The sequence below is a fragment of the Falco punctatus genome (assembly GCF_963210335.1).
Source record: "Falco punctatus genome assembly, chromosome: 9".
Taxonomy (NCBI): domain Eukaryota; kingdom Metazoa; phylum Chordata; class Aves; order Falconiformes; family Falconidae; genus Falco; species Falco punctatus.
Window position 1 is genome coordinate 25,133,221 of NC_137589.1, and position 12,025 is coordinate 25,145,245.

Here is a 12,025-nt window from a genome sequence, read left to right on the forward strand (position 1 = left end):
AGACATCTCTAACAGCAATGAAGGAACAATACTCTACCCAGATCTCAGTTACAGTGCCTGAGCCAGAAATATGGACAAAATAAAGAATGAAAAATTTGGGAGTGTGCATGACTGCCCACAGCTGCACAAAATGTGGAGGAGAAAGCCGCCTTGTTTCGAAGTTGCTGTACAAAAAGGCTTGTCACTTGAGCTCTGCTTTAGTGCTCCCCAAGCCAAAAGGAAGAGAAGCTGATCCTTAGGGACCCACAACAAAAATGATTGAGACAGCAATTTTACACACCAGCAACTTGAAGAAATTAAAGGAACAGCCCAGGAAAGTATTGGCTGGCAATTCTCAGCCTTCTGCACCTGACAGTGCAAGCTGCCAATTGGTTTGGATATCTTGCCATTTCCAGTTTGATGTGACATGGGAAACAAAACTTTTCCTTATCCTGACTGCTATTTGAACCCAACATTTAAATCCCAAAGGAAAAGGCTTCATTGAAGATGCTGGTTTCCTAACCCTACAAGACACATACCAAACAACACCCAGAGCTCTAGCTAATTAACCTTTTATCTCTTAAGCTTTCTGCCCTTCTGCTGGAATCACACCATAAAAACACCGCTCCTGCACCTGGTTTTCCATCTTTCCCTATGATTCCAGTGCCTTTGGCTGAGAGTCTGGATTCCTGTTTCCTCCAGGCCAACCCCTTACATTCAGCTTCCCTGCAGCCTGACAGCCAGATGTGGAGCTCAGCCTCAGGGCCACTTCACTTTCCTCTTCACTCAGACTACAGAGCTGCATCAGCAACTGACAGCGATTTGGTTATATCTTATTTAATCACTTGACTTGCATACATGTGGTCAACTGAAAAGTGCTCACAGCTGCTGGAAAAAGCAGATGACAGAAGTCTCCAGCTTGCCCTGTGGATGCAACAGAGGAGCCGGGACTCAATTTCTCAACAGGAATGCCTTCAGATCGCACTGGACACAAGAACCAGTCCAGGCAACCGAGCAGCTATACACAAACCATAAACTATCTGTCAACACCCAGAACTGATCCTGCCCAACTTTCTAAATAGACCAGACCCACAGTGTTGTTCTGCTGAATCTCCAGAGCTCTGCCAGCATTTCTCGAGCCGCCCATTTCCATCTATTCATGCAGAGACTGATATTCTCCATACATTCGTATTTCACAGGCAGAATCTGTGAATGAAAGTGTTACCCACTCGTAAAGCCTTCTCTGCACGGAGGTACACACAAGATGTCAGAACAAGCAGCAGATTCCCATCACACAGGCAACAAACCTACTGAGCTGGAGGAGAGAGAGTCTGTTGCTCCCAGCTCCCTAAAGCACCCAGGGCAGACATGGCAGCATAGCACACCTGGTAGGCTGGTACCTGCAAGACACCAGCAACCTGAGAATACAATGCAGGAAATAATCTAACACCTGCAGCAAGGAATACAAGGGGATAAATATAATTTATGCAATTTAAGTCAAACTGTTCTTATAACTCCTGCCTGATACACTTAGGAAAACTGGAAAAGTATAACAACCATGGGAATATATTCCTGCTTCCAGACAGTGAGAGGTTAGTTACATATGGCCCTGGGCACATCAGTTACATACAACTACACAGGCACAGCTCAGAATCTCTTCACAGAACTAAAGAGTGCATGTCATGGATTTGGGTTAAGCTTTTATTTGTACAGCCCTCATCTCTGCTTCAGAGCTCTTCAATACTAACAACAACATAAAACCAAATTAGATAAAATACAGAGCAGAAGCAATATACCCAGTTTGGTTACAAACTGTGGTGGGTAGCAGTTTTCAAATTCTTTTGAAATACTGGAGTGCTGCAGGGATAACATGATGGATTTAAACTCAAGACACTGAAGAATTATCCAAGAAAACAAAGTCTTTGATTTACACTCAAGTAAATGTTCCTCCGGATTAATCTGCCCAGCTCTGAGATAACATGCAGATTTTTTATTTTTTTTTTTAAACAGCTTAATATAAACAAATGTTCCATGAGCAGTGAACGGTGAGGCAACAAAAACGAAAGCAGTTTGGGAGCATGTACTTTCCAAGGAATGGAAAAAACACTTTGTCATTCACTCTGGGTTTGGCTTTCAGAAGTGCTGCCAGGGCACTGAGTATTTGATATAATCTGTCTGCTACCAAGAGTTTCATTTAAGTGCAGAGCGCTGCCTACATCGCTGGGTGATTCCCAAAAAAACACAGGGGGTCTGGCTAACATCACCTCACCCACTTCTGCTCTCCCTCAGCCAAACGTGACAGAGCAATTGCGCTGAGGGCTCCAGCCTGATGAAGCTAGTGGGAACTCATGCAACTGCATAAACTGGCATTACTAGTCCCAGGGGACACAAAGCTACGGAGGCAGACTGGCAATTTTTCAGCAGTGAATTATAAGAACTTTCATAATTGGGAATCACATGGGTTTTTTTTTCATCTTCTGCCATCAGCAGCATCTATCTGACATTCCACTGGTTGTTGCAAGAACAAGACACAGTGCTCTGCAACACAGACCTAGGTGGGATGGGTCCTTGTTTAACGTGCACAGACCTTATAGGAAAAGAGTTTGGATTTCTGTTACCAAATTTTATGAACAGTAAAACTAACCTCAGCAGTATGTGCCCCTTGCCAGTCCTGGCAGTACTCAGCTCTTTGCCCTTACACTCCAGCCTCTGCTGGCAGGCTGCTGGGGGGCCCACTGCCCACCCAGCCCCTCTCTCCCCAGCAAGAAGAGGGCAGCTCCCTCGGGCTGGTTTTGAGCGCAGTCTCTGCCACGGAGCCCATTGCCTGCAGGCTGTGAGCACGCAGGTGCTGAGCTCTGCTGGGGCAAAAGACCTCAGCTCCACAACTGTCTGCTTCAAAATCCCTGCTGTGTCTGTTAGTTTGTTTTCTTCATCAGCAATGCTTTAGGAACAGCTGAGCACTTGGATTCCCCTTTCTCTGGGACTGAAAACCAAGCAAACCCAGCTAGCACACACAGCTGCTCCTTCATCTAGAAAGAGCAGCATTTTGCATCTGGCTAGGCCACCCCTCAAAAAGCATGGTGAGAAAAAAACACTTGGATAACAGTCAATTAACACAAAAGTAGACATCAGAAGTAGTGCTTGGAATGCATGCTAAATGCTATCCCTACAGACAGTTTTCTGGTTTCTACCCCATGCGTTTTCTTTATGCAAGAAAAGCTTACCTGATCTCTTCTTGGCACAACTCAGGTGACACACTGCTTTCTTAAGGCCCAGACCTCTTTTTGGGATAGCCAAATAAAGCCCAAGTTAGCAATATGGGTTCTTCAAGCAGTTTCTCCTCAGTGGTGCATCCAGCAGATTCCCGTCACTGGCAAGCTTTGCCAAGTGACTGTGCATTGCACCATAACCGTTATGGAGATCACGGTTGATGAGTGACAGTATAATGTTTTTTGCCACTTAGTCTGATGCACTCCGACATCTGTTCTCACATGGCTACACAAAACCATCTCACAGCAGCTTGAAGCACTAGTCCCTATACACCTTTGTGGAAATTGAGGCACAGACCTGCACCAACCATTTCAGGGCCACCCCACCTGCTCACAAAGGCAGGATTGGAAGGTAAATTCAGATCTGCTGACTCTCAAGACTCTGGCTTCAGCAACAAACCACCCAATCGTAAGTAAAATCCCTAGAACTAGCAAGAGACCCACATCTTCTAGCTCTCAAGTCCATTCCAATTGAGGCAGGTCTCAGCTGCAGATGAGGTGCAGCGCTGCCAGGAGGGAGCACAGATACACAGACTACTGTTTAAGACAGTTTCCCACACCTGAAGCAGGGCATGAAGGGCTCTGTTTTACACCCCTTTCCAACAATAGCAGAAGAAACAGTGAGCAGGTTACAGATATCAGCACATTTACATAGAAAGCTAAATGGATCAAGTGAAATAACTCATGCCAGTTATTTTACAGTTCCCCCAGTCCTCACCTAGCATACTGTGGACAGACTGGGGGAGAGTCTGTGCAAGAAGCAGATACCATCCAGCCCAACAGCTCCCATTAGAATATAGCTGGCTGCTTAATAGGGAGATCCTGGATTTGGAGAGTTCTCAGACAAGTATGGCATTAGGTTGGTTAATATGCCTAAATTTACATCTGTCCCCGAGGGCTGCATTTCCTGTACTACAAGCCCCACAAGAAGGGGAAATTAGTTTTTTCCTTCATCAATGTCTGGCTCTATTCCAGGGGCTTTGGCCTTTTGTCCCTGCAGGAGCTTCCCTGAGGAAGCTATTTCCTTGAGGTCTACTTTCTTGTGCCTGGCCTTTGCCTGAGCAAGGGTTACACAGGGGCCCCAGCCCCATCTTCAGGAGGTCTGCAAGGCTGAGGCTGGCCAAGAGGTCTGCAGAGACCGACCTTGTGCTGCATCAGGCAGCATCTTGCTGGCAGACACCCTCAAAGAAAAGGCAATTGCACAGCAGCTGATCTGCAGTTGCCCACTCTGCTCCCTCTGGAGAGACACACCAGGGCAGGAGCTGATCCCAATGGAGGCAGCGAGCACATGCACCCCAGAGGTGCCAGCCTGGCCCCAGGGTCCCTGTGAGGCTGACACTCTTCATTCACACACCACACCCCAAAGCTGCAGCACAGGGTCCCCACCAGCCTGCAGATGTAGGAAAAAGGGCTGAATTACGTACACTCCTGGGATCCAAGGGACAAAGCTAAAAGCTGTTCATCCGGCAGCAGTGAGACTTCGGCAAGGAGCAGCACAGGGCTCTGGGAGAGAGACTGCTCTCGAGTGGGTCACGTGCAGAGTAGACCTCGATTGGTACAGCACTATTGAAAAAGCAACTGAGCAGAACAGTGTTTCTGCAAACCTACTTCAACTTCACTGAATTTAAATCACTACATAATACACCTGACAAACAGCAAACAATACCTTTTATAAAATGAAACATTTATACCTCAAAGATACTCCTGAAGTACAGGTTTGCTTCTAAACAGTACTAGAGGAAGAAAAGAACCCCCTTTGCTGAGCCATCATCCATCTGCACTCACCCTCCACCCCAACAGCTGTAGAGCTTCAGTTCTGCCTAATACCTCTTTAAATTTATTGGATGCCCACTAGAAAGCTCTGATTGTTCCTTGTTGCAGTATTTTGCCATGGGTGAGGAATGTGGGAGGGATCCATAATATTTTTATTACTATTATATGACCTTCTGTTAACTTGATGGGATAAGTCACAGGGCCCTGCCTGAGAAAAGGGCAAGCATTCCTTGAAATGGATGCTCATGGAGAGGCACAGAGGTCAAACCAGCAGTGGAGCCTGAACACTGGCAGGAGTTTTAATTATGAATTATGAATCTAGCTACTATAAGTTGCTATTTTGGAAGCTGCTAAATTAACAGGCAAGTAAGAAACAGGAGGATCTTCTCAAAAGATAGGACACTTCCTCCTCCCACCCCTTAAGGGATGTGAAATTTTTGAGTCCTGGATCTGAAACAAGCAGTGATTTGTGGTGCCTGATTTATCAAGGTCACAGAGCTCCAAAGCAGAATCTTGCCTCCACTTCTGTCTCTCCTCACGCCAAGAGGAAAACTAATCCCTCAGAGTCCTTCTCATCAGCACAAATTGCACCATTTGAAAAAAAAAAGGTATAGTCTCCCCTCAGTTCACTGAGGTCTGGAGAATAAACCTGGGTGGCTTTTGAATAGAACAGAACAATGCAACATTCTCTTGTAGGAAAATGTTGCCATGCTAAAACTGCAGAGGCAGTTTTGCAAGCAGGCACAAATCTAAAGCAAGAATAATTTCAGTTAGAAGTGGAAATAGATTAAGAGAGCTTGTATTCCTTAAAAAGAGATCTTTACCTCCTCCTAAGACCTCCCTTTCTGCTTCTTTGAAAGAGGTTAGTTTCCATTGAATTCTGTACCAGATTTGAAACGGATTTTACCATAGGCTACAGGAGATTCATAATCCTGCAGTCCCCATCTTAAGAAATGTCATATCTGCTAACTGAAAGTGCTGCCACAGCTATCCCATAAAGGTGTTAAGCCACTGAACCAGTGACAGTAAGTAAAATCTGTATCTGCTGACACCCCTTAAAGGCAGCCTTAGCATCAAAAAGGCAAGCTAAGTGCCAGCTCCTTCCAGGGCTTGAGACCCCCATGTGAAAGGAAAACCCCATTCCCAAGAGAGCAGAGGGACTGGGGGCTCACAGCAGGCATGCCTGCAGAGAGGAAGGGTTTCAACACCTTTTCTCACCATAGCACTGCAGTATCAGGAGCCTAGATGCTCCACAAATAGCACCAACTCCAGGCAAGCCAGCAGTTAGATGCAGAACCTGCTTTAACCTCAGAAGCCTGCTCATTGCCCCTGCTTTTTTGCCAGCAAAGCACAAAACAGGCCAGGGAGTCTTGCACTGTCAACGAGCTTTGACTGGAAAAAAACATACTTTTTCACTCTCTTCATAATTAAAGCTTTTCTCATCAGAGGGCATGAGGGCAATTTACCTCCTCAAGGGGAGGGGGTTGCTGGTCTTCAGCTAATGGAAACAGGCTGCTGGCTAATGGGTGGTCTACAAGCCCTGTTTGTTTGTGCAGGGAGCAATCCCAGCCATGACAGGTAAGCAGCACACTGCCCTTGCTGCTCTGAGTAACTACTCACAAGCTGCCTCTGTCAGCAGCTGCACAAAGTCTTCTGAGGACAAACTGCTGAGCAGGAATTTAGCACCATTTACACCACCAGCTTGAGTAAGCAGCCGCATCTCCTCCAAGGACCCCAACAGCACCGGCAGAGCCCTCATCGCTGCAGGATGGCCAGGAAAACAGACCCTGGGGCTTGAAGGAGAGTTTCCTACTTCAGACTCATGAAAGTTTCGTTTACTCTGCTGTAATTGCTAAAGGAAGGAACAAGTTGTGCTGAATGCAGCATTTCTACTAAACATGTTTATGATAAGAAAAAGCCTTTCAGCTGGGACCAAAATTATTTGTGGACACAGACCAGCTCCAGCAGACCTTTCAGGAGAAACGTCACTAGAGCTGCAGCAGGCTATGTGCCACCAGAGCTGCCAGCAGGAACAGAACCACTCCACTCCCTCCACATGTGAAGGAACAAAATGTTTAACGAACTTTATTCCACTTTAGAAGCATAGCCAAACACAAAGCCTTAGACTGTAGCAAAACAGGACTAGCCACCACTGCCCATCTAACCAACAGCAATGATACTAGGCTAGTGACAGCACCAAACCCCATGACTCATCATACACTGGCTAACTGATTAATTCTTATTTTCTTCCCCTGTCTTCACACCAGACTTCACTCCCAGCAGTAACTCAGCTGAAGCCCACAAACCAAAGGCCTCTATTTTACTTTTAATCAAGGCTTACACCTGAGCAGATGTACTGGCCAACACTGAACACTCATGTCGCACTCAAAGCACCTCACTGGCATATGGGAAACACAACCAAGCAGGGCTTCATGCCCAGACAGCACGTGCTGTATCACCAAGGTTTGGTTTGCTACAGCTGAGGGTATCACCTGGCCCCAGACCTCACCAGGGTCACTTGCTCATTGCAGCCTGCCCAGCTACCAATTACCCTCCATTTCCAGCAAAGCCAGACATAGCACCAGCTCCTGCCCACTGTGCCAGGCACTCAGTTGTGCAGCTCTGGCACACAGGATAGTGTGGTTCTCTGGAAGGGACACTCACCTTCAGAGCCAGCCTGTCACCCAGGTAAGCTCCTAGTGCTTGTAGCAAGGTGCTATTTTGGTGGGAAGAAAAAAAACCACAAAAGTGGGAAAAAAAAAACCCAAACCAAAACCCACCCACAACGTAGTCAGTTTGGTTAGAACCTCCAAGAGCAAAACAGAGGCAACCCAAGAGGCAGCACAGTTGCTCTGGGCACACACCTATACCTCTAAACCCAGACACCAAGTGACAGCAGTTACAGAAGGGCAGGGCTCATTCCCTGATACCTCAAAGCACAATTCCCAAACCAGAGTGGCTGTGCCCAGCTTAGAGCTGCCTTCTCTGCAAAAACATCTCCTAGCAAAACTTACCCAGCTGCTGCCTTTGATATTTAAGTATCCGGCTGTGCTCCCGTAGGCCACCACAACCAGCCGAGCCCACTCTTCACCTAAGAGGTGACCTCCTCTCCCAGGTGAAGCCAATCTTTGCTCCAAAAACCCCAACCACAATTCCCCCACGTGCAGCCTGGGAAGCAGGAAAAAGGTTGGGGAAGAAGCAAACACATGGATGCCAGCCAGGAGAGGAGTGACAGTGTGTATTGCTAGCCCCAGATCACAGCTTTAAGCACTGGGGTAATCCCCTAACAGCTTGCTGAGAACATTTCTGGAGGGCATGGCAGCAGGCTGTGCTTGGGCAAGCTGCGGCAGTGCACAGCAAATCCCAGGCCCTGCACTCCTGCCCAGAGAAAGGGAGTCTAAGACTGAGGAGTAGTCACAGGTTTTCTTAAAACAGCTTGATTATCTTTTTTCCTACCTAGAGTGGGAAATGCTAGTTACTGGCAGTGCTAAGATCTGCCTCCAGCACTAGGAGAAGGAGATCTGGAGGAAAGAGGGTCAGGGGACAGGAGGACATGTAGGGAGGAATTTTTATGGATGAGTGGTATGCAAGCTTATAGAAAGAAGGATTTCTCCAGTCTTATTGCTGCTGGTATATGTGTGACAAGGGGTTGACAAAGGTGCATGCTGCATGGGGTCAGCTCTGGGCATGTTGGGAATAATTTGTTTGAGTGAATCCCTTGTTCCTTCCTGAAAAAGCTGACTGGAAAAACAGGTTGGGGGGCAGTTCAGGAGAAGATTGCCAGCCAGCTGCCTCTCCCTCTCCTGTGCAATGTCCCAGGGTGGAGGGGGATCTGACCCTCTGTCAAGCAAGCACATGGGCCAAGGGCTGCATGTAGTGTGGTGGGACTGGGCGTGCAAACGGTGAGCTCTTGCAGGTACACACCCTCTGCTTGGTTAGTGGATGACTTTGCTACCTGCCCCACAGTGAGTCTCTTCTGACTGAAGAGGTCTTCGTGAGGCTGTCAGCTCTGATACAGTCCTCTGTGCCTCTGGGCAGGAGGAAGGTGGTCCGGGGCATGTGGCCACCTAAGGGGGTGAGTTCGCAGGGTGGGACAAGCAGTGAGAGCACACCCAAGCTCTGGCTCACTGTCACACTAACACAGCACTGAGCACAGCAGGCACAGAAGAGCCCGTGCCAGGTTCAGGGACTGGCCCTCAGTGCAGCAAGACACAGCACAGCCAGTGGTACCCAGAATCGCATGGGATGCTCAAGACAGGCAAATATAATACATGGCAGAAACTTCTGCCCATTACCTCAGGCTCACACATGGAGATCTGATGTGATGGACCAACTCAAGTTTACACCGTAGCTTTCCAGCTGAGGCCAGGACAGCCTCCTCCTCTCCCTCCAAATCTACTAGCCACACCAGGGTCACAGGGTTTGCAGGGGAAGCCTCCTCTTTTCTGACCCAGTGCCTGGTGCCTAGGCTGGGGGACAGAGTTGGCGTTTGGGGCCTCCCAGGGACTTGCCTAACCTCATCCTACCCCTGTCTCCAGATCTGTCTCTTTAGCTGCTGCTTCTCCTTGCTCAGCCTCTTCCTATTCCCAGCCCCAGCTAGGGGTGACATGACAAACCTCCTGATTTTAACCTATACACTTGAAACCCTTTTAGACAACATAGTAAAAGATATGATGGATCCCACTGTGCTTGTTTGCTCTGTGGTCTTTTGGAGGCAATGCCAAGTAAAATGAAGCCCCAGAATAAATCCTACTGAACAGGATCATTTTCACAAATAACCTCAGCTACACAACTTGCAAGTCCTCAAGCATTTCTACATCTCTGCAGCCAAAAACATGTGTTTTGTGTTGCTTCACATAAATCTCTCAGGTTATTTGTCTGCATAAACCCTTCTATAAATTGCTCACTGGGCCTTGAAATGTAGCAAGCAGGCTCTTTGATGTATGTCTCAATCACCAGGTACATCAATCACTGCTGTGCACACCTTGTTTACTCCCATGCAGGGAGAAGTTACCAGTCCCCTCTGCCAGAAAAGAGGGCAAAAAGTCAAATGGTTTTGATGGATGGATAAGTGTCTGTGGGCTAAACCTCATGCACAGAGCTTGTTTATACTGAGAGTTACTAGCACTCCCTCCTCCCACTAGCTGATAAAATACTCCTCCATCCGTTCTTATGAAATATACTCCAGACCAAGAGCCTGCACGTGAACATTCGATCTCTTTGTGAGCTCCTTTTACACTACTGCATTTCCTCCTGCAGTGGCAATACGTCTCTGAAAAGGAATAAGTAAAACATCAGGCTTATTCTGTAGTGTTAAGGTGGTATATCAGTCTTGTTACAGACCCAATCTGCACAGAGATGCATCTCACTCTTCATTATCACAGCACAACTTTTAGCATTTATTCTGAGTCCTGAATCATGTTTTTAGGTTAGAGTTTAGCAGAGTAGCTTTCTTGATTGAGAGCTATCATTGGATTTCACAAGGGGTGTGCAGGCTCATGGACAGGCAGGAAAGATTCATCACCCTCCAGTGAGCTGTGCTGCTGACATGCTGTGCGATACTGTTTGGATTAAGGCATCACTCTGCCTTAGTTTCCCCATTCAAAATTAAAATGAGTCAGTGCAGTAGAAAAACTGAGAGCATTTACTTTATGTTGACATAGTACTTCTATTTGGCCATATTGTTGGGTCTCAATGATGACAGTCAGTCTGCATATACAGCCACATTAACATGTTATGCTTCTCCAGGGAAAGCAACCCCTTGTGAACACCCTCTCACCCCTGCACGTGGCTCCTGCACTGCTGCTATAAGTTGCAGTCTCCTAGGGGGACGGCTCACATTAGCAACATTTTTGTAGAGGGGGGCTGAAGGGATGGAGAAGTTGGAAGAGGGGAGATGGAGCCTTAGACAACTTGTCCAGTAGTTCAAACACCTTGTGTGACAGCCCAGAGCTCATATTCACTGGCAGCTACTAAGGAAGGAATTGGCTGGCTTTAGGAGCAGGCTACAATCTTTATTCAGGGGTCTCAACTGCAGCTGAACTGCTGATTCAGACAGAATATTTGTGAATGACTTCACCCCTTCTTCAGCTACATACAAGTAGGCTGAGGTTGCTCTGGAGTATCTCATGGGTAATTTTTCTGCCTCTGCACTGCTGCTGTGTAGTTATCTTTGGTACCCTCTGAGTTCTGTGTTTTCTTGTGACCTGTGATGTGGGGCTGGACTTCTTTTACTACAGCTTACTGCTAGAAACAAAATTCTATTATTAAAAGTGGGGATGGGTCTTTCAAGCCACTTATTCACCTTCCTATCTGATCACTTCAGTCCCATGGGACTTCTTGTGGTGTGAGAAATTTCTCAGCGCCAGTGGAAAAAGTGGATGTATGCTCACATGTATCACATCCTCCCACGGGGCTGAAATCCATGGCCTTCACATCCAGATCACAAAACTATGTCTCTATTGCAGTAAGTGATCCTAAGCATAACCTCTTCCATCTGCTCTGCCTGCCCATGTTTACCTTACCAATCACTTCTGGCTGCCTCTGGACACTAACCAACATACACTAATCGACACGCCCCCTGCTAGGAGGGCTTTGTCACATCAAACTCAGTATGCTCTGGGAGTGCTTTAGATGTTTAGATGCCCAGTGTGCAAGCTCTATGGAAAATGGAGATGGATCTGGTTTTAGTGTGGCAGTACGTTGAAATGTTCTGATGCCAGCTTCAACATGACAAGTCTCTCCCAAGGTCTGCAGCAGACTGGCTGCTACATGGTAGGGTGTTCCTTTATGCTTGGGCAACATGGTCTGTGTGAAATGTCAGCCTATCTTTGAACATTTCTGGAGTCCCCACGGCCATCGTTTAGGAGCAGCTCACAGCAATGGAGTCTGACTAAGCCCACACTCCTGCAAGAAAGGGTGGGAACTGAGGGGCAGCAGGCATATAGAGGACATGCCGGGACTTGTGCAGGGTGTAGCCATGGCTCAGGATCACACACGTAGCT